Source organism: Hyla sarda, unplaced genomic scaffold (assembly GCF_029499605.1).
Source record: "Hyla sarda isolate aHylSar1 unplaced genomic scaffold, aHylSar1.hap1 scaffold_2200, whole genome shotgun sequence".
Lineage (NCBI taxonomy): Eukaryota > Metazoa > Chordata > Amphibia > Anura > Hylidae > Hyla > Hyla sarda.
In genome coordinates this window covers 1-23,149 of record NW_026608874.1, presented here as the reverse complement: position 1 = coordinate 23,149, position 23,149 = coordinate 1, and the positions used below count along the sequence as shown (strand labels likewise).

At 45.1% G+C, this 23,149-nt stretch overlaps 8 non-coding genes and 1 pseudogene across 8 annotated transcripts; all 9 read left to right on the top strand.

Moving 5' to 3' along the window:
• The first annotated feature begins 2,692 nt into the window (after positions 1-2,692).
• LOC130320564 (U2 spliceosomal RNA) lies at positions 2,693-2,873 on the top strand (annotated as a pseudogene).
• Positions 2,874-4,969: 2,096 nt separating this feature from the next.
• Positions 4,970-5,160, top strand: LOC130320551 (U2 spliceosomal RNA). Its single transcript, XR_008866426.1, has one exon. It is a non-coding gene; the product is annotated as a U2 spliceosomal RNA (small nuclear RNA).
• Positions 5,161-7,260: 2,100 nt separating this feature from the next.
• Positions 7,261-7,451, top strand: LOC130320550 (U2 spliceosomal RNA). Its single transcript, XR_008866425.1, has one exon. It is a non-coding gene; the product is annotated as a U2 spliceosomal RNA (small nuclear RNA).
• Positions 7,452-9,543: 2,092 nt separating this feature from the next.
• On the top strand, positions 9,544-9,734 carry LOC130320548 (U2 spliceosomal RNA). The gene has a single exon (XR_008866424.1). It is a non-coding gene; the product is annotated as a U2 spliceosomal RNA (small nuclear RNA).
• Positions 9,735-11,820: 2,086 nt separating this feature from the next.
• LOC130320568 (U2 spliceosomal RNA) lies at positions 11,821-12,011 on the top strand. The gene has a single exon (XR_008866440.1). It is a non-coding gene; the product is annotated as a U2 spliceosomal RNA (small nuclear RNA).
• Positions 12,012-14,099: 2,088 nt separating this feature from the next.
• LOC130320567 (U2 spliceosomal RNA) lies at positions 14,100-14,290 on the top strand. Its single transcript, XR_008866439.1, has one exon. It is a non-coding gene; the product is annotated as a U2 spliceosomal RNA (small nuclear RNA).
• Positions 14,291-16,387: 2,097 nt separating this feature from the next.
• LOC130320566 (U2 spliceosomal RNA) lies at positions 16,388-16,578 on the top strand. Its single transcript, XR_008866438.1, has one exon. It is a non-coding gene; the product is annotated as a U2 spliceosomal RNA (small nuclear RNA).
• A 2,078-nt stretch (positions 16,579-18,656) lies between these two features.
• On the top strand, positions 18,657-18,847 carry LOC130320559 (U2 spliceosomal RNA). The gene has a single exon (XR_008866434.1). It is a non-coding gene; the product is annotated as a U2 spliceosomal RNA (small nuclear RNA).
• Positions 18,848-20,937: 2,090 nt separating this feature from the next.
• On the top strand, positions 20,938-21,128 carry LOC130320547 (U2 spliceosomal RNA). The gene has a single exon (XR_008866423.1). It is a non-coding gene; the product is annotated as a U2 spliceosomal RNA (small nuclear RNA).
• The last annotated feature ends 2,021 nt before the right edge of the window (positions 21,129-23,149 follow it).

Genomic DNA, 23,149 nt, shown 5'->3' with positions numbered 1-23,149 from the left:
TATGGTGGGAGAAAATGAAAATAAAAATAAAAGAGTTTTTTATTAGAGTAGGGATCTCTAGAGCTAAAGAGAAGCGTGAGTTTTACTCCCTTCTAAATACCCGTCTGCAAACCCTGTACAAATTCAGAGACAATGGTATAGAGGTTTATAGAGAAATTACTGACTTAAAAAAAGAAATAAAACAGTGCCTGGAGCAGAAGGGAAAAGAGATAATTTTCAGATCCAAAATAAAACACCTTGAAGAGAACGAGACCTGCTCCAGGTACTTTTTTAAGAAAGTAACGGATAAAAAGGTTTTAATTGATAATATACAAGGAGAAAAAGATGTACAGGGTATTTTAAAAAGGGTACATTCATTTTATGCGGATCTTTTTAATACAAAAAATATTGATATTGATTTTATGAATGACTCATTGAAGGAGATTACCAATGTTTTAGACCCTGTGTCCCAGTCTCTTTTACAGAGGGAGATCTCGGAACAGGAGGTTTTAGAGACGATCAGGAGTTTTAAATCCGGTAAGGTGCCTGGTCCTGACGGTATACCCATTGAGTTTTATGTCATTTTTTATGGTGTTTTAAAAGATGACCTTTTTTCCCTTTTTACAGAAGTATTTAAAACAAAAGCCCTCCCAGGTTCATGGAGGAAGGGTGATGTCTCCCTGCTGTTCAAAAAGGGAGACCGGTCAGATCTAAAGAACTGGAGACCAATCACCCTCCTCAACTGTGACTACAAAGTGATGGCAAAACTGTGCGCAAATAGATTAAAAAGTGTAATAGAGAAAATAATCCATTCAAATCAGGTCTGTGGGGTGCCTGGGAGGAGCATATGGGAAAATCTTAACCTTTTAAAAGATGTGATTAGTGACACAAAGTCTAGAAACGGAAAACTAGCCATTTTATCCTTAGACTTCGAGAAGGCTTTTGACAGAGTGTCACATTTTTATCTTTTTAAGGTTTTAGAGAAAATGGGTATACCTGAAGGCTTTTTATTGTCTCTTAAGGCCTTTTATAAAAACTGCACAAGCAAGATTTTAGTTAACGGTTTTAAGACACAGGATGTGATTTTAAATTCCGGAGTGAAGCAGGGGTGTCCTTTGTCCCCACTACTTTTCATATGTGCGCTTGAGCCTCTACTATGCACCTTGAGGAGAGATAAGCAAATAAGAGGGGTCCCCCTGCCGGGAGGAGGGGGACTAGAGGCTAAAGTAGTGGGGTACATGGACGATGTGGCAGTGCTCGGAAGGGACACCCCATCGCTTCAAAAAGCCCTAAAGCAAGTTGAATTTTTTTGTTGTGCCTCCGGTTTTAAGGTAAATTTTAATAAAAGCAGTGTTTTAAATATAGGAGGACTGTTTTTAAGGGATTTACCCATTCCTGTGTCTGAGTCTGTGCAGATTTTAGGGGTCTCCTTCAGTGAGTCAAACAATGGTTTTAATAGCTGGGACTTGGTGGCTCAAAAAATAAACACAAAAATTTGTATGTGGAACATGAGAAAGCTAACGATGGAGGGGAAGGTTTTAGTTACAAAGATGGTGATTTTACCCATTTTATTGTATCTTGGCATGGTCTTTCCACCCCCCGAAATGATTTTAAATAAAATAATTAAAGCATGTTTTACCTTTTTATGGAGCTCCAAGAGTGAAAAATTGAGAAGAGAGATCGTCATGATGCCAAAAGGTATGGGTGGAAAGGACTTCCCCGACATCAGGGCGTTCCTTTTTACCAAGTTTTTTAGCATGTGTGTTAGCACACTTTTTAAGGATAGTTACTGGTCATATTTTATCCGTTTTAATACAGGTTTTTTTATGAGGAGGAATGGGTGGTTTAAAACTGTTTTAAGCTGTCCTTATGCTTTTAATCTTCCCCAACAATACAAGATTTTAGAGAAAATTTTCAACTTGTACAACTTTAACGGAAAAAGTATTAATGAAGTAACTAATAGCAAAAAAATGTTAAAATATATTAAAGAAAGTGGTTTTATTGCCCCTGTGAATAATTTTAATGAAGAGAAATGCAGGAAAATATGGAAGATGGCAAATATGATTTATCTTTTTAATTCACAGAAAGATCTGGCCTGGAGCTGCATACACGAGTGTCTTCCATGCCGGGCATTCCAGCACCGAAGAAGGATGGCCAACACTGCAGTATGCCCGAGGGAGGGCTGCCAGGAACCCGAGACCGTGTACCACCTTTTCTGGACTTGTTTTTATGCAAAAAGGATATGGACTAAAATACTCCCTCTGGTGAAGAAGATAACAGAAATAAAGGACTTAAACTCTGCAGCTGTTTTTTATGGATGTCTGGAATGCCCAATACGGACTCAAGAGACAATGGCATGGAAGATCATAAACTGTGTTAAAGCAGCTCTATGGAATGCCAGAAACATTTTACTTTTTAAACATGAGATTTTATCTGTGAATGATGTTTTAGCTCTTTGTTTTAGTGATATGTACCAGTACTTTTTATTAGACAAGAAATATTATCCTTTATTAGCTAGAAAATGGTATTTTAATGAATGGAACGCCCTTTTGTAAAGCCACCAAGTGCCCATTTTAAGTGTATTATGATTGTATTTATGTGAACTTTTATTGTTATATGTGATTTTATTATCAAAATTTGTTTTTATTGAAAAAAAATTATATTTATAAATCGTAATGCACTTTGTAAAATGTTATGAATTCTAAATAAAAAGATACCCCTCAGGGGTAGCCAAGTTAAAATCTGTTCTTATCAGTTTAATATCTGATACGTCCCCTATCTGGGGACCATATATTAAATGGATTTTTGAGAACGGGGGCCGATTTCGAAGCTTGCTTCCGTCGCCCTATGCATTGACCCGATATGGCAGTATCTTCGGGTACAGTGCACCACCCCCTTACAGGGTTAAAAAGAAAGATTCCTACTTTCATTGCTACCTGCTTGCTGGCTAGCCAGCTAGCCAGCCCTGTGGGCCTTGCTGCTGCTGCAGCCAAAAAACAAAAGGTGGTGCTGCTGCTGCTTCTGCTGCTTCTGCTTCTGCTTGTGTCTGGCCCCTGTTGGAGCGTCCAGGCACAGGACTTCTGCTGCTGCTGACTAAATGGCCTCCTTAATTGGATCATTTGAGTAGCCAGCACACCTGTGCAGGTAGGGCATGACATGATAGGCAGCTGCCTTGATAGCGGGTGGGTGCTGAATGTTCCTAATTGACAAAATAAGATTAATGCTTATGAAGAAATATAAAATCTCATCCCTTCCCCAATATCGCGCCACACCCCTACCCCTTAATTCCCTGGTTGAACGTGATGGACATATGTCTTTTTTCGACCGTACTAACTATGTAACTATGTAACATAACATGGGGGGGGGGGGGGGGGGGGGGGTCTCCTGGCTGTTCACACAGGTGTGTCATTGCTGTACATTGACCATGCATTGCTTCTGTGGTATTGCAAAGGCAAAGACAAATGCTTCCAGCCATCCATTGCACTAATGGATTGGTCATCAGCTGGCTGTCTATGTCCCGCATCAATATAGACCAAAGTACAGAGGGTTAGGCTATGCTATTGTGCACCTACCTGATGCATCAGAAGGTGCGAGGCCCTTGCTAAATTCTGTGCACAGACTTTGAGATCTATGCTTTAGACTGTATCTAAACCTGCTCCAACATGGACTGACATTCTGGCCTACTTTCAGCCGATGCGACTTGTCTGTCGCTGAACAGTCGCTTTTTATGTATTCAGCACCTATGTATAATGTTGTAAAAATGCTCTAGAAGCTAAAGTCGCAGAAATGTCACACATATTTGGCCTGCAACTTTCTGTGCGACAAATTCAGACAGGAAAAATCAGTATAAATCCTTAGAAAATTATCCCCCAGTGTCTCCATCTGCTGGCGGTATTGAATAAGCATTGCTGCACTGATGGGGTATGCATTAGACGAAAAAAAAGAAGAAAAAGAAGAATAATACGCCCAGAAAAGAGGCGAAAAGGAGAAAAACGTAAAAAAACGTGAAAAAAAAGTAAGAGGAAGAGAAGGGAAAAAAAGGTGGAAATGGGTTTAAAAGTGATTTCGGCGGAGAAATATATATATATATATATATATATATATATATATATATATATGCGCACACACACACATAGATATAAACGTATTCTCCGTTGAGATATTGCAGCCGCTGCTGTGTCCAGGCCCAGGAGCCTTAGCACTGTGCTGTGATGTCACTCAATACCACTGACATCACTAGGTGTAAACAACATCTCTCCTTTGCTGTGTATGTGACTATGGAGCTGTTTGGTGATGTCGTCTATTACGGCCTTCATAGAAGCAACAGGAGATTGTTGCATCCATCTTGAACCCTCAGAACTACAGTGCTATGATGTCACTCACTTCCACAGGCCTTGCAGAGTGTAAACAACAACAACCCAGCTTTGTTGTGTATGTAACCAAAGGGATTTGTGATGTCACCTAGAACCTTCACAGCAGCGACAGCTTTATGAGGAGCATCAGCACTGCTCTGCCTGAGCAGAACCATCACCGCCATAGGTTGTCAAATAACCCGGATTTAACCCACACAGGTAAGTCCAATGGGGTGCAGGCATGTCCTCTATGCTTACAGCTTCCCGTGGGTGTTGGTTTGATACCGTTTGGGGACAGCCAAGGAGGCATCTGCAGGCAACAAAGGTAGGTGTGTGCTTGTGTGTGTGTTTCCTATGCAGATCCTAAGCCCAGTGTCACATGCAAGTAGGAGGAGTAAGAAGGGTTCCTGGCAAATCCGGGTTATGTATTGCATTTAAAAAGGCCCCGTGGGAGTGCAATGGGCCCCTGTCTTGCTGCTTAGCAATAATGGTATGGGTTTAGGTTCTGCTGTGTGTACTGGTGGTTGACTGCCCCCCAGCCCAGAGTGTGCATGGAAAATTGTCTGGCAGCCTCCCTGACAGCAAGCAGTGATAGTGCCCATGAAGGGGACCTTGTTGGGCCCGCCCCTTTCACGGTTATCGCTTCTCGGCCTTTTGGCTAAGATCAAGTGTAGTATCTGTTCTTATCAGTTTAATATCTGATACGTCCCCTATCTGGGGACCATATATTAAATGGATTTTTGAGAACGGGGGCCGATTTCGAAGCTTGCTTCCGTCGCCCTATGCATTGACCCGATATGGCAGTATCTTCGGGTACAGTGCACCACCCCCTTACAGGGTTAAAAAGAAAGATTCCTACTTTCATTGCTACCTGCTTGCTGGCTAGCCAGCTAGCCAGCCCTGTGGGCCTTGCTGCTGCTGCAGCCAAAAAACAAAAGGTGGTGCTGCTGCTGCTTCTGCTGCTTCTGCTTCTGCTTGTGTCTGGCCCCTGTTGGAGCGTCCAGGCACAGGACTTCTGCTGCTGCTGACTAAATGGCCTCCTTAATTGGATCATTTGAGTAGCCAGCACACCTGTGCAGGTAGGGCATGACATGATAGGCAGCTGCCTTGATAGCGGGTGGGTGCTGAATGTTCCTAATTGACAAAATAAGATTAATGCTTATGAAGAAATATAAAATCTCATCCCTTCCCCAATATCGCGCCACACCCCTACCCCTTAATTCCCTGGTTGAACGTGATGGACATATGTCTTTTTTCGACCGTACTAACTATGTAACTATGTAACATAACATGGGGGGGGGGGGGGGGGGGGGGGTCTCCTGGCTGTTCACACAGGTGTGTCATTGCTGTACATTGACCATGCATTGCTTCTGTGGTATTGCAAAGGCAAAGACAAATGCTTCCAGCCATCCATTGCACTAATGGATTGGTCATCAGCTGGCTGTCTATGTCCCGCATCAATATAGACCAAAGTACAGAGGGTTAGGCTATGCTATTGTGCACCTACCTGATGCATCAGAAGGTGCGAGGCCCTTGCTAAATTCTGTGCACAGACTTTGAGATCTATGCTTTAGACTGTATCTAAACCTGCTCCAACATGGACTGACATTCTGGCCTACTTTCAGCCGATGCGACTTGTCTGTCGCTGAACAGTCGCTTTTTATGTATTCAGCACCTATGTATAATGTTGTAAAAATGCTCTAGAAGCTAAAGTCGCAGAAATGTCACACATATTTGGCCTGCAACTTTCTGTGCGACAAATTCAGACAGGAAAAATCAGTATAAATCCTTAGAAAATTATCCCCCAGTGTCTCCATCTGCTGGCGGTATTGAATAAGCATTGCTGCACTGATGGGGTATGCATTAGACGAAAAAAAAGAAGAAAAAGAAGAATAATACGCCCAGAAAAGAGGCGAAAAGGAGAAAAACGTAAAAAAACGTGAAAAAAAAGTAAGAGGAAGAGAAGGGAAAAAAAGGTGGAAATGGGTTTAAAAGTGATTTCGGCGGAGAAATATATATATATATATATATATATATATATATATATATATATATATGCGCACACACACACATAGATATAAACGTATTCTCCGTTGAGATATTGCAGCCGCTGCTGTGTCCAGGCCCAGGAGCCTTAGCACTGTGCTGTGATGTCACTCAATACCACTGACATCACTAGGTGTAAACAACATCTCTCCTTTGCTGTGTATGTGACTATGGAGCTGTTTGGTGATGTCGTCTATTACGGCCTTCATAGAAGCAACAGGAGATTGTTGCATCCATCTTGAACCCTCAGAACTACAGTGCTATGATGTCACTCACTTCCACAGGCCTTGCAGAGTGTAAACAACAACAACCCAGCTTTGTTGTGTATGTAACCAAAGGGATTTGTGATGTCACCTAGAACCTTCACAGCAGCGACAGCTTTATGAGGAGCATCAGCACTGCTCTGCCTGAGCAGAACCATCACCGCCATAGGTTGTCAAATAACCCGGATTTAACCCACACAGGTAAGTCCAATGGGGTGCAGGCATGTCCTCTATGCTTACAGCTTCCCGTGGGTGTTGGTTTGATACCGTTTGGGGACAGCCAAGGAGGCATCTGCAGGCAACAAAGGTAGGTGTGTGCTTGTGTGTGTGTTTCCTATGCAGATCCTAAGCCCAGTGTCACATGCAAGTAGGAGGAGTAAGAAGGGTTCCTGGCAAATCCGGGTTATGGATTGCATTTAAAAAGGCCCCGTGGGAGTGCAATGGGCCCCTGTCTTGCTGCTTAGCAATAATGGTATGGGTTTAGGTTCTGCTGTGTGTACTGGTGGTTGACTGCCCCCCAGCCCAGAGTGTGCATGGAAAATTGTCTGGCAGCCTCCCTGACAGCAAGCAGTGATAGTGCCCATGAAGGGGACCTTGTTGGGCCCGCCCCTTTCACGGTTATCGCTTCTCGGCCTTTTGGCTAAGATCAAGTGTAGTATCTGTTCTTATCAGTTTAATATCTGATACGTCCCCTATCTGGGGACCATATATTAAATGGATTTTTGAGAACGGGGGCCGATTTCGAAGCTTGCTTCCGTCGCCCTATGCATTGACCCGATATGGCAGTATCTTCGGGTACAGTGCACCACCCCCTTACAGGGTTAAAAAGAAAGATTCCTACTTTCATTGCTACCTGCTTGCTGGCTAGCCAGCTAGCCAGCCCTGTGGGCCTTGCTGCTGCTGCAGCCAAAAAACAAAAGGTGGTGCTGCTGCTGCTTCTGCTGCTTCTGCTTCTGCTTGTGTCTGGCCCCTGTTGGAGCGTCCAGGCACAGGACTTCTGCTGCTGCTGACTAAATGGCCTCCTTAATTGGATCATTTGAGTAGCCAGCACACCTGTGCAGGTAGGGCATGACATGATAGGCAGCTGCCTTGATAGCGGGTGGGTGCTGAATGTTCCTAATTGACAAAATAAGATTAATGCTTATGAAGAAATATAAAATCTCATCCCTTCCCCAATATCGCGCCACACCCCTACCCCTTAATTCCCTGGTTGAACGTGATGGACATATGTCTTTTTTCGACCGTACTAACTATGTAACTATGTAACATAACATGGGGGGGGGGGGGGGGGGGTCTCCTGGCTGTTCACACAGGTGTGTCATTGCTGTACATTGACCATGCATTGCTTCTGTGGTATTGCAAAGGCAAAGACAAATGCTTCCAGCCATCCATTGCACTAATGGATTGGTCATCAGCTGGCTGTCTATGTCCCGCATCAATATAGACCAAAGTACAGAGGGTTAGGCTATGCTATTGTGCACCTACCTGATGCATCAGAAGGTGCGAGGCCCTTGCTAAATTCTGTGCACAGACTTTGAGATCTATGCTTTAGACTGTATCTAAACCTGCTCCAACATGGACTGACATTCTGGCCTACTTTCAGCCGATGCGACTTGTCTGTCGCTGAACAGTCGCTTTTTATGTATTCAGCACCTATGTATAATGTTGTAAAAATGCTCTAGAAGCTAAAGTCGCAGAAATGTCACACATATTTGGCCTGCAACTTTCTGTGCGACAAATTCAGACAGGAAAAATCTGTATAAATCCTTAGAAAATTATCCCCCAGTGTCTCCATCTGCTGGCGGTATTGAATAAGCATTGCTGCACTGATGGGGTATGCATTAGACGAAAAAAAAGAAGAAAAAGAAGAATAATACGCCCAGAAAAGAGGCGAAAAGGAGAAAAACGTAAAAAAACGTGAAAAAAAAGTAAGAGGAAGAGAAGGGAAAAAAAGGTGGAAATGGGTTTAAAAGTGATTTCGGCGGAGAAATATATATATATATATATATATATATATATATATATATATATGCGCACACACACACATAGATATAAACGTATTCTCCGTTGAGATATTGCAGCCGCTGCTGTGTCCAGGCCCAGGAGCCTTAGCACTGTGCTGTGATGTCACTCAATACCACTGACATCACTAGGTGTAAACAACATCTCTCCTTTGCTGTGTATGTGACTATGGAGCTGTTTGGTGATGTCGTCTATTACGGCCTTCATAGAAGCAACAGGAGATTGTTGCATCCATCTTGAACCCTCAGAACTACAGTGCTATGATGTCACTCACTTCCACAGGCCTTGCAGAGTGTAAACAACAACAACCCAGCTTTGTTGTGTATGTAACCAAAGGGATTTGTGATGTCACCTAGAACCTTCACAGCAGCGACAGCTTTATGAGGAGCATCAGCACTGCTCTGCCTGAGCAGAACCATCACCGCCATAGGTTGTCAAATAACCCGGATTTAACCCACACAGGTAAGTCCAATGGGGTGCAGGCATGTCCTCTATGCTTACAGCTTCCCGTGGGTGTTGGTTTGATACCGTTTGGGGACAGCCAAGGAGGCATCTGCAGGCAACAAAGGTAGGTGTGTGCTTGTGTGTGTGTTTCCTATGCAGATCCTAAGCCCAGTGTCACATGCAAGTAGGAGGAGTAAGAAGGGTTCCTGGCAAATCCGGGTTATGGATTGCATTTAAAAAGGCCCCGTGGGAGTGCAATGGGCCCCTGTCTTGCTGCTTAGCAATAATGGTATGGGTTTAGGTTCTGCTGTGTGTACTGGTGGTTGACTGCCCCCCAGCCCAGAGTGTGCATGGAAAATTGTCTGGCAGCCTCCCTGACAGCAAGCAGTGATAGTGCCCATGAAGGGGACCTTGTTGGGCCCGCCCCTTTCACGGTTATCGCTTCTCGGCCTTTTGGCTAAGATCAAGTGTAGTATCTGTTCTTATCAGTTTAATATCTGATACGTCCCCTATCTGGGGACCATATATTAAATGGATTTTTGAGAACGGGGGCCGATTTCGAAGCTTGCTTCCGTCGCCCTATGCATTGACCCGATATGGCAGTATCTTCGGGTACAGTGCACCACCCCCTTACAGGGTTAAAAAGAAAGATTCCTACTTTCATTGCTACCTGCTTGCTGGCTAGCCAGCTAGCCAGCCCTGTGGGCCTTGCTGCTGCTGCAGCCAAAAAACAAAAGGTGGTGCTGCTGCTGCTTCTGCTGCTTCTGCTTCTGCTTGTGTCTGGCCCCTGTTGGAGCGTCCAGGCACAGGACTTCTGCTGCTGCTGACTAAATGGCCTCCTTAATTGGATCATTTGAGTAGCCAGCACACCTGTGCAGGTAGGGCATGACATGATAGGCAGCTGCCTTGATAGCGGGTGGGTGCTGAATGTTCCTAATTGACAAAATAAGATTAATGCTTATGAAGAAATATAAAATCTCATCCCTTCCCCAATATCGCGCCACACCCCTACCCCTTAATTCCCTGGTTGAACGTGATGGACATATGTCTTTTTTCGACCGTACTAACTATGTAACTATGTAACATAACATGGGGGGGGGGGGGGGTCTCCTGGCTGTTCACACAGGTGTGTCATTGCTGTACATTGACCATGCATTGCTTCTGTGATATTGCAAAGGCAAAGACAAATGCTTCCAGCCATCCATTGCACTAATGGATTGGTCATCAGCTGGCTGTCTATGTCCCGCATCAATATAGACCAAAGTACAGAGGGTTAGGCTATGCTATTGTGCACCTACCTGATGCATCAGAAGGTGCGAGGCCCTTGCTAAATTCTGTGCACAGACTTTGAGATCTATGCTTTAGACTGTATCTAAACCTGCTCCAACATGGACTGACATTCTGGCCTACTTTCAGCCGATGCGACTTGTCTGTCGCTGAACAGTCGCTTTTTATGTATTCAGCACCTATGTATAATGTTGTAAAAATGCTCTAGAAGCTAAAGTCGCAGAAATGTCACACATATTTGGCCTGCAACTTTCTGTGCGACAAATTCAGACAGGAAAAATCAGTATAAATCCTTAGAAAATTATCCCCCAGTGTCTCCATCTGCTGGCGGTATTGAATAAGCATTGCTGCACTGATGGGGTATGCATTAGACGAAAAAAAAGAAGAAAAAGAAGAATAATACGCCCAGAAAAGAGGCGAAAAGGAGAAAAACGTAAAAAAACGTGAAAAAAAAGTAAGAGGAAGAGAAGGGAAAAAAAGGTGGAAATGGGTTTAAAAGTGATTTCGGCGGAGAAATATATATATATATATATATATATATATATATATATATATGCGCACACACACACATAGATATAAACGTATTCTCCGTTGAGATATTGCAGCCGCTGCTGTGTCCAGGCCCAGGAGCCTTAGCACTGTGCTGTGATGTCACTCAATACCACTGACATCACTAGGTGTAAACAACATCTCTCCTTTGCTGTGTATGTGACTATGGAGCTGTTTGGTGATGTCGTCTATTACGGCCTTCATAGAAGCAACAGGAGATTGTTGCATCCATCTTGAACCCTCAGAACTACAGTGCTATGATGTCACTCACTTCCACAGGCCTTGCAGAGTGTAAACAACAACAACCCAGCTTTGTTGTGTATGTAACCAAAGGGATTTGTGATGTCACCTAGAACCTTCACAGCAGCGACAGCTTTATGAGGAGCATCAGCACTGCTCTGCCTGAGCAGAACCATCACCGCCATAGGTTGTCAAATAACCCGGATTTAACCCACACAGGTAAGTCCAATGGGGTGCAGGCATGTCCTCTATGCTTACAGCTTCCCGTGGGTGTTGGTTTGATACCGTTTGGGGACAGCCAAGGAGGCATCTGCAGGCAACAAAGGTAGGTGTGTGCTTGTGTGTGTGTTTCCTATGCAGATCCTAAGCCCAGTGTCACATGCAAGTAGGAGGAGTAAGAAGGGTTCCTGGCAAATCCGGGTTATGGATTGCATTTAAAAAGGCCCCGTGGGAGTGCAATGGGCCCCTGTCTTGCTGCTTAGCAATAATGGTATGGGTTTAGGTTCTGCTGTGTGTACTGGTGGTTGACTGCCCCCCAGCCCAGAGTGTGCATGGAAAATTGTCTGGCAGCCTCCCTGACAGCAAGCAGTGATAGTGCCCATGAAGGGGACCTTGTTGGGCCCGCCCCTTTCACGGTTATCGCTTCTCGGCCTTTTGGCTAAGATCAAGTGTAGTATCTGTTCTTATCAGTTTAATATCTGATACGTCCCCTATCTGGGGACCATATATTAAATGGATTTTTGAGAACGGGGGCCGATTTCGAAGCTTGCTTCCGTCGCCCTATGCATTGACCCGATATGGCAGTATCTTCGGGTACAGTGCACCACCCCCTTACAGGGTTAAAAAGAAAGATTCCTACTTTCATTGCTACCTGCTTGCTGGCTAGCCAGCTAGCCAGCCCTGTGGGCCTTGCTGCTGCTGCAGCCAAAAAACAAAAGGTGGTGCTGCTGCTGCTTCTGCTGCTTCTGCTTCTGCTTGTGTCTGGCCCCTGTTGGAGCGTCCAGGCACAGGACTTCTGCTGCTGCTGACTAAATGGCCTCCTTAATTGGATCATTTGAGTAGCCAGCACACCTGTGCAGGTAGGGCATGACATGATAGGCAGCTGCCTTGATAGCGGGTGGGTGCTGAATGTTCCTAATTGACAAAATAAGATTAATGCTTATGAAGAAATATAAAATCTCATCCCTTCCCCAATATCGCGCCACACCCCTACCCCTTAATTCCCTGGTTGAACGTGATGGACATATGTCTTTTTTCGACCGTACTAACTATGTAACTATGTAACATAACATGGGGGGGGGGGGGGGTCTCCTGGCTGTTCACACAGGTGTGTCATTGCTGTACATTGACCATGCATTGCTTCTGTGGTATTGCAAAGGCAAAGACAAATGCTTCCAGCCATCCATTGCACTAATGGATTGGTCATCAGCTGGCTGTCTATGTCCCGCATCAATATAGACCAAAGTACAGAGGGTTAGGCTATGCTATTGTGCACCTACCTGATGCATCAGAAGGTGCGAGGCCCTTGCTAAATTCTGTGCACAGACTTTGAGATCTATGCTTTAGACTGTATCTAAACCTGCTCCAACATGGACTGACATTCTGGCCTACTTTCAGCCGATGCGACTTGTCTGTCGCTGAACAGTCGCTTTTTATGTATTCAGCACCTATGTATAATGTTGTAAAAATGCTCTAGAAGCTAAAGTCGCAGAAATGTCACACATATTTGGCCTGCAACTTTCTGTGCGACAAATTCAGACAGGAAAAATCAGTATAAATCCTTAGAAAATTATCCCCCAGTGTCTCCATCTGCTGGCGGTATTGAATAAGCATTGCTGCACTGATGGGGTATGCATTAGACGAAAAAAAAGAAGAAAAAGAAGAATAATACGCCCAGAAAAGAGGCGAAAAGGAGAAAAACGTAAAAAAACGTGAAAAAAAAGTAAGAGGAAGAGAAGGGAAAAAAAGGTGGAAATGGGTTTAAAAGTGATTTCGGCGGAGAAATATATATATATATATATATATATATATATATATATATATATGCGCACACACACACATAGATATAAACGTATTCTCCGTTGAGATATTGCAGCCGCTGCTGTGTCCAGGCCCAGGAGCCTTAGCACTGTGCTGTGATGTCACTCAATACCACTGACATCACTAGGTGTAAACAACATCTCTCCTTTGCTGTGTATGTGACTATGGAGCTGTTTGGTGATGTCGTCTATTACGGCCTTCATAGAAGCAACAGGAGATTGTTGCATCCATCTTGAACCCTCAGAACTACAGTGCTATGATGTCACTCACTTCCACAGGCCTTGCAGAGTGTAAACAACAACAACCCAGCTTTGTTGTGTATGTAACCAAAGGGATTTGTGATGTCACCTAGAACCTTCACAGCAGCGACAGCTTTATGAGGAGCATCAGCACTGCTCTGCCTGAGCAGAACCATCACCGCCATAGGTTGTCAAATAACCCGGATTTAACCCACACAGGTAAGTCCAATGGGGTGCAGGCATGTCCTCTATGCTTACAGCTTCCCGTGGGTGTTGGTTTGATACCGTTTGGGGACAGCCAAGGAGGCATCTGCAGGCAACAAAGGTAGGTGTGTGCTTGTGTGTGTGTTTCCTATGCAGATCCTAAGCCCAGTGTCACATGCAAGTAGGAGGAGTAAGAAGGGTTCCTGGCAAATCCGGGTTATGGATTGCATTTAAAAAGGCCCCGTGGGAGTGCAATGGGCCCCTGTCTTGCTGCTTAGCAATAATGGTATGGGTTTAGGTTCTGCTGTGTGTACTGGTGGTTGACTGCCCCCCAGCCCAGAGTGTGCATGGAAAATTGTCTGGCAGCCTCCCTGACAGCAAGCAGTGATAGTGCCCATGAAGGGGACCTTGTTGGGCCCGCCCCTTTCACGGTTATCGCTTCTCGGCCTTTTGGCTAAGATCAAGTGTAGTATCTGTTCTTATCAGTTTAATATCTGATACGTCCCCTATCTGGGGACCATATATTAAATGGATTTTTGAGAACGGGGGCCGATTTCGAAGCTTGCTTCCGTCGCCCTATGCATTGACCCGATATGGCAGTATCTTCGGGTACAGTGCACCACCCCCTTACAGGGTTAAAAAGAAAGATTCCTACTTTCATTGCTACCTGCTTGCTGGCTAGCCAGCTAGCCAGCCCTGTGGGCCTTGCTGCTGCTGCAGCCAAAAAACAAAAGGTGGTGCTGCTGCTGCTTCTGCTGCTTCTGCTTCTGCTTGTGTCTGGCCCCTGTTGGAGCGTCCAGGCACAGGACTTCTGCTGCTGCTGACTAAATGGCCTCCTTAATTGGATCATTTGAGTAGCCAGCACACCTGTGCAGGTAGGGCATGACATGATAGGCAGCTGCCTTGATAGCGGGTGGGTGCTGAATGTTCCTAATTGACAAAATAAGATTAATGCTTATGAAGAAATATAAAATCTCATCCCTTCCCCAATATCGCGCCACACCCCTACCCCTTAATTCCCTGGTTGAACGTGATGGACATATGTCTTTTTTCGACCGTACTAACTATGTAACTATGTAACATAACATGGGGGGGGGGGGGGGGGGGGTCTCCTGGCTGTTCACACAGGTGTGTCATTGCTGTACATTGACCATGCATTGCTTCTGTGGTATTGCAAAGGCAAAGACAAATGCTTCCAGCCATCCATTGCACTAATGGATTGGTCATCAGCTGGCTGTCTATGTCCCGCATCAATATAGACCAAAGTACAGAGGGTTAGGCTATGCTATTGTGCACCTACCTGATGCATCAGAAGGTGCGAGGCCCTTGCTAAATTCTGTGCACAGACTTTGAGATCTATGCTTTAGACTGTATCTAAACCTGCTCCAACATGGACTGACATTCTGGCCTACTTTCAGCCGATGCGACTTGTCTGTCGCTGAACAGTCGCTTTTTATGTATTCAGCACCTATGTATAATGTTGTAAAAATGCTCTAGAAGCTAAAGTCGCAGAAATGTCACACATATTTGGCCTGCAACTTTCTGTGCGACAAATTCAGACAGGAAAAATCTGTATAAATCCTTAGAAAATTATCCCCCAGTGTCTCCATCTGCTGGCGGTATTGAATAAGCATTGCTGCACTGATGGGGTATGCATTAGACGAAAAAAAAGAAGAAAAAGAAGAATAATACGCCCAGAAAAGAGGCGAAAAGGAGAAAAACGTAAAAAAACGTGAAAAAAAAGTAAGAGGAAGAGAAGGGAAAAAAAGGTGGAAATGGGTTTAAAAGTGATTTCGGCGGAGAAATATATATATATATATATATATATATATATATATATATATATATATGCGCACACACACACATAGATATAAACGTATTCTCCGTTGAGATATTGCAGCCGCTGCTGTGTCCAGGCCCAGGAGCCTTAGCACTGTGCTGTGATGTCACTCAATACCACTGACATCACTAGGTGTAAACAACATCTCTCCTTTGCTGTGTATGTGACTATGGAGCTGTTTGGTGATGTCGTCTATTACGGCCTTCATAGAAGCAACAGGAGATTGTTGCATCCATCTTGAACCCTCAGAACTACAGTGCTATGATGTCACTCACTTCCACAGGCCTTGCAGAGTGTAAACAACAACAACCCAGCTTTGTTGTGTATGTAACCAAAGGGATTTGTGATGTCACCTAGAACCTTCACAGCAGCGACAGCTTTATGAGGAGCATCAGCACTGCTCTGCCTGAGCAGAACCATCACCGCCATAGGTTGTCAAATAACCCGGATTTAACCCACACAGGTAAGTCCAATGGGGTGCAGGCATGTCCTCTATGCTTACAGCTTCCCGTGGGTGTTGGTTTGATACCGTTTGGGGACAGCCAAGGAGGCATCTGCAGGCAACAAAGGTAGGTGTGTGCTTGTGTGTGTGTTTCCTATGCAGATCCTAAGCCCAGTGTCACATGCAAGTAGGAGGAGTAAGAAGGGTTCCTGGCAAATCCGGGTTATGGATTGCATTTAAAAAGGCCCCGTGGGAGTGCAATGGGCCCCTGTCTTGCTGCTTAGCAATAATGGTATGGGTTTAGGTTCTGCTGTGTGTACTGGTGGTTGACTGCCCCCCAGCCCAGAGTGTGCATGGAAAATTGTCTGGCAGCCTCCCTGACAGCAAGCAGTGATAGTGCCCATGAAGGGGACCTTGTTGGGCCCGCCCCTTTCACGGTTATCGCTTCTCGGCCTTTTGGCTAAGATCAAGTGTAGTATCTGTTCTTATCAGTTTAATATCTGATACGTCCCCTATCTGGGGACCATATATTAAATGGATTTTTGAGAACGGGGGCCGATTTCGAAGCTTGCTTCCGTCGCCCTATGCATTGACCCGATATGGCAGTATCTTCGGGTACAGTGCACCACCCCCTTACAGGGTTAAAAAGAAAGATTCCTACTTTCATTGCTACCTGCTTGCTAGCTAGCCAGCCCTGTGGGCCTTGCTGCTGCTGCAGCCAAAAAACAAAAGGTGGTGCTGCTGCTGCTTCTGCTGCTTCTGCTTCTGCTTGTGTCTGGCCCCTGTTGGAGCGTCCAGGCACAGGACTTCTGCTGCTGCTGACTAAATGGCCTCCTTAATTGGATCATTTGAGTAGCCAGCACACCTGTGCAGGTAGGGCATGACATGATAGGCAGCTGCCTTGATAGCGGGTGGGTGCTGAATGTTCCTAATTGACAAAATAAGATTAATGCTTATGAAGAAATATAAAATCTCATCCCTTCCCCAATATCGCGCCACACCCCTACCCCTTAATTCCCTGGTTGAACGTGATGGACATATGTCTTTTTTCGACCGTACTAACTATGTAACTATGTAACATAACATGGGGGGGGGGGGGGGTCTCCTGGCTGTTCACACAGGTGTGTCATTGCTGTACATTGACCATGCATTGCTTCTGTGATATTGCAAAGGCAAAGACAAATGCTTCCAGCCATCCATTGCACTAATGGATTGGTCATCAGCTGGCTGTCTATGTCCCGCATCAATATAGACCAAAGTACAGAGGGTTAGGCTATGCTATTGTGCACCTACCTGATGCATCAGAAGGTGCGAGGCCCTTGCTAAATTCTGTGCACAGACTTTGAGATCTATGCTTTAGACTGTATCTAAACCTGCTCCAACATGGACTGACATTCTGGCCTACTTTCAGCCGATGCGACTTGTCTGTCGCTGAACAGTCGCTTTTTATGTATTCAGCACCTATGTATAATGTTGTAAAAATGCTCTAGAAGCTAAAGTCGCAGAAATGTCACACATATTTGGCCTGCAACTTTCTGTGCGACAAATTCAGACAGGAAAAATCAGTATAAATCCTTAGAAAATTATCCCCCAGTGTCTCCATCTGCTGGCGGTATTGAATAAGCATTGCTGCACTGATGGGGTATGCATTAGACGAAAAAAAAGAAGAAAAAGAAGAATAATACGCCCAGAAAAGAGGCGAAAAGGAGAAAAACGTAAAAAAACGTGAAAAAAAAGTAAGAGGAAGAGAAGGGAAAAAAAGGTGGAAATGGGTTTAAAAGTGATTTCGGCGGAGAAATATATATATATATATATATATATATATATATATATATATGCGCACACACACACATAGATATAAACGTATTCTCCGTTGAGATATTGCAGCCGCTGCTGTGTCCAGGCCCAGGAGCCTTAGCACTGTGCTGTGATGTCACTCAATACCACTGACATCACTAGGTGTAAACAACATCTCTCCTTTGCTGTGTATGTGACTATGGAGCTGTTTGGTGATGTCGTCTATTACGGCCTTCATAGAAGCAACAGGAGATTGTTGCATCCATCTTGAACCCTCAGAACTACAGTGCTATGATGTCACTCACTTCCACAGGCCTTGCAGAGTGTAAACAACAACAACCCAGCTTTGTTGTGTATGTAACCAAAGGGATTTGTGATGTCACCTAGAACCTTCACAGCAGCGACAGCTTTATGAGGAGCATCAGCACTGCTCTGCCTGAGCAGAACCATCACCGCCATAGGTTGTCAAATAACCCGGATTTAACCCACACAGGTAAGTCCAATGGGGTGCAGGCATGTCCTCTATGCTTACAGCTTCCCGTGGGTGTTGGTTTGATACCGTTTGGGGACAGCCAAGGAGGCATCTGCAGGCAACAAAGGTAGGTGTGTGCTTGTGTGTGTGTTTCCTATGCAGATCCTAAGCCCAGTGTCACATGCAAGTAGGAGGAGTAAGAAGGGTTCCTGGCAAATCCGGGTTATGGATTGCATTTAAAAAGGCCCCGTGGGAGTGCAATGGGCCCCTGTCTTGCTGCTTAGCAATAATGGTATGGGTTTAGGTTCTGCTGTGTGTACTGGTGGTTGACTGCCCCCCAGCCCAGAGTGTGCATGGAAAATTGTCTGGCAGCCTCCCTGACAGCAAGCAGTGATAGTGCCCATGAAGGGGACCTTGTTGGGCCCGCCCCTTTCACGGTTATCGCTTCTCGGCCTTTTGGCTAAGATCAAGTGTAGTATCTGTTCTTATCAGTTTAATATCTGATACGTCCCCTATCTGGGGACCATATATTAAATGGATTTTTGAGAACGGGGGCCGATTTCGAAGCTTGCTTCCGTCGCCCTATGCATTGACCCGATATGGCAGTATCTTCGGGTACAGTGCACCACCCCCTTACAGGGTTAAAAAGAAAGATTCCTACTTTCATTGCTACCTGCTTGCTGGCTAGCCAGCTAGCCAGCCCTGTGGGCCTTGCTGCTGCTGCAGCCAAAAAACAAAAGGTGGTGCTGCTGCTGCTTCTGCTGCTTCTGCTTCTGCTTGTGTCTGGCCCCTGTTGGAGCGTCCAGGCACAGGACTTCTGCTGCTGCTGACTAAATGGCCTCCTTAATTGGATCATTTGAGTAGCCAGCACACCTGTGCAGGTAGGGCATGACATGATAGGCAGCTGCCTTGATAGCGGGTGGGTGCTGAATGTTCCTAATTGACAAAATAAGATTAATGCTTATGAAGAAATATAAAATCTCATCCCTTCCCCAATATCGCGCCACACCCCTACCCCTTAATTCCCTGGTTGAACGTGATGGACATATGTCTTTTTTCGACCGTACTAACTATGTAACTATGTAACATAACATGGGGGGGGGGGGGGGTCTCCTGGCTGTTCACACAGGTGTGTCATTGCTGTACATTGACCATGCATTGCTTCTGTGGTATTGCAAAGGCAAAGACAAATGCTTCCAGCCATCCATTGCACTAATGGATTGGTCATCAGCTGGCTGTCTATGTCCCGCATCAATATAGACCAAAGTACAGAGGGTTAGGCTATGCTATTGTGCACCTACCTGATGCATCAGAAGGTGCGAGGCCCTTGCTAAATTCTGTGCACAGACTTTGAGATCTATGCTTTAGACTGTATCTAAACCTGCTCCAACATGGACTGACATTCTGGCCTACTTTCAGCCGATGCGACTTGTCTGTCGCTGAACAGTCGCTTTTTATGTATTCAGCACCTATGTATAATGTTGTAAAAATGCTCTAGAAGCTAAAGTCGCAGAAATGTCACACATATTTGGCCTGCAACTTTCTGTGCGACAAATTCAGACAGGAAAAATCAGTATAAATCCTTAGAAAATTATCCCCCAGTGTCTCCATCTGCTGGCGGTATTGAATAAGCATTGCTGCACTGATGGGGTATGCATTAGACGAAAAAAAAGAAGAAAAAGAAGAATAATACGCCCAGAAAAGAGGCGAAAAGGAGAAAAACGTAAAAAAACGTGAAAAAAAAGTAAGAGGAAGAGAAGGGAAAAAAAGGTGGAAATGGGTTTAAAAGTGATTTCGGCGGAGAAATATATATATATATATATATATATATATATATATATATATATATGCGCACACACACACATAGATATAAACGTATTCTCCGTTGAGATATTGCAGCCGCTGCTGTGTCCAGGCCCAGGAGCCTTAGCACTGTGCTGTGATGTCACTCAATACCACTGACATCACTAGGTGTAAACAACATCTCTCCTTTGCTGTGTATGTGACTATGGAGCTGTTTGGTGATGTCGTCTATTACGGCCTTCATAGAAGCAACAGGAGATTGTTGCATCCATCTTGAACCCTCAGAACTACAGTGCTATGATGTCACTCACTTCCACAGGCCTTGCAGAGTGTAAACAACAACAACCCAGCTTTGTTGTGTATGTAACCAAAGGGATTTGTGATGTCACCTAGAACCTTCACAGCAGCGACAGCTTTATGAGGAGCATCAGCACTGCTCTGCCTGAGCAGAACCATCACCGCCATAGGTTGTCAAATAACCCGGATTTAACCCACACAGGTAAGTCCAATGGGGTGCAGGCATGTCCTCTATGCTTACAGCTTCCCGTGGGTGTTGGTTTGATACCGTTTGGGGACAGCCAAGGAGGCATCTGCAGGCAACAAAGGTAGGTGTGTGCTTGTGTGTGTGTTTCCTATGCAGATCCTAAGCCCAGTGTCACATGCAAGTAGGAGGAGTAAGAAGGGTTCCTGGCAAATCCGGGTTATGGATTGCATTTAAAAAGGCCCCGTGGGAGTGCAATGGGCCCCTGTCTTGCTGCTTAGCAATAATGGTATGGGTTTAGGTTCTGCTGTGTGTACTGGTGGTTGACTGCCCCCCAGCCCAGAGTGTGCATGGAAAATTGTCTGGCAGCCTCCCTGACAGCAAGCAGTGATAGTGCCCATGAAGGGGACCTTGTTGGGCCCGCCCCTTTCACGGTTATCGCTTCTCGGCCTTTTGGCTAAGATCAAGTGTAGTATCTGTTCTTATCAGTTTAATATCTGATACGTCCCCTATCTGGGGACCATATATTAAATGGATTTTTGAGAACGGGGGCCGATTTCGAAGCTTGCTTCCGTCGCCCTATGCATTGACCCGATATGGCAGTATCTTCGGGTACAGTGCACCACCCCCTTACAGGGTTAAAAAGAAAGATTCCTACTTTCATTGCTACCTGCTTGCTGGCTAGCCAGCTAGCCAGCCCTGTGGGCCTTGCTGCTGCTGCAGCCAAAAAACAAAAGGTGGTGCTGCTGCTGCTTCTGCTGCTTCTGCTTCTGCTTGTGTCTGGCCCCTGTTGGAGCGTCCAGGCACAGGACTTCTGCTGCTGCTGACTAAATGGCCTCCTTAATTGGATCATTTGAGTAGCCAGCACACCTGTGCAGGTAGGGCATGACATGATAGGCAGCTGCCTTGATAGCGGGTGGGTGCTGAATGTTCCTAATTGACAAAATAAGATTAATGCTTATGAAGAAATATAAAATCTCATCCCTTCCCCAATATCGCGCCACACCCCTACCCCTTAATTCCCTGGTTGAACGTGATGGACATATGTCTTTTTTCGACCGTACTAACTATGTAACTATGTAACATAACATGGGGGGGGGGGGGGGGGGGGTCTCCTGGCTGTTCACACAGGTGTGTCATTGCTGTACATTGACCATGCATTGCTTCTGTGGTATTGCAAAGGCAAAGACAAATGCTTCCAGCCATCCATTGCACTAATGGATTGGTCATCAGCTGGCTGTCTATGTCCCGCATCAATATAGACCAAAGTACAGAGGGTTAGGCTATGCTATTGTGCACCTACCTGATGCATCAGAAGGTGCGAGGCCCTTGCTAAATTCTGTGCACAGACTTTGAGATCTATGCTTTAGACTGTATCTAAACCTGCTCCAACATGGACTGACATTCTGGCCTACTTTCAGCCGATGCGACTTGTCTGTCGCTGAACAGTCGCTTTTTATGTATTCAGCACCTATGTATAATGTTGTAAAAATGCTCTAGAAGCTAAAGTCGCAGAAATGTCACACATATTTGGCCTGCAACTTTCTGTGCGACAAATTCAGACAGGAAAAATCAGTATAAATCCTTAGAAAATTATCCCCCAGTGTCTCCATCTGCTGGCGGTATTGAATAAGCATTGCTGCACTGATGGGGTATGCATTAGACGAAAAAAAAGAAGAAAAAGAAGAATAATACGCCCAGAAAAGAGGCGAAAAGGAGAAAAACGTAAAAAAACGTGAAAAAAAAGTAAGAGGAAGAGAAGGGAAAAAAAGGTGGAAATGGGTTTAAAAGTGATTTCGGCGGAGAAATATATATATATATATATATATATATATATATATATATATATATGCGCACACACACACATAGATATAAACGTATTCTCCGTTGAGATATTGCAGCCGCTGCTGTGTCCAGGCCCAGGAGCCTTAGCACTGTGCTGTGATGTCACTCAATACCACTGACATCACTAGGTGTAAACAACATCTCTCCTTTGCTGTGTATGTGACTATGGAGCTGTTTGGTGATGTCGTCTATTACGGCCTTCATAGAAGCAACAGGAGATTGTTGCATCCATCTTGAACCCTCAGAACTACAGTGCTATGATGTCACTCACTTCCACAGGCCTTGCAGAGTGTAAACAACAACAACCCAGCTTTGTTGTGTATGTAACCAAAGGGATTTGTGATGTCACCTAGAACCTTCACAGCAGCGACAGCTTTATGAGGAGCATCAGCACTGCTCTGCCTGAGCAGAACCATCACCGCCATAGGTTGTCAAATAACCCGGATTTAACCCACACAGGTAAGTCCAATGGGGTGCAGGCATGTCCTCTATGCTTACAGCTTCCCGTGGGTGTTGGTTTGATACCGTTTGGGGACAGCCAAGGAGGCATCTGCAGGCAACAAAGGTAGGTGTGTGCTTGTGTGTGTGTTTCCTATGCAGATCCTAAGCCCAGTGTCACATGCAAGTAGGAGGAGTAAGAAGGGTTCCTGGCAAATCCGGGTTATGGATTGCATTTAAAAAGGCCCCGTGGGAGTGCAATGGGCCCCTGTCTTGCTGCTTAGCAATAATGGTATGGGTTTAGGTTCTGCTGTGTGTACTGGTGGTTGACTGCCCCCCAGCCCAGAGTGTGCATGGAAAATTGTC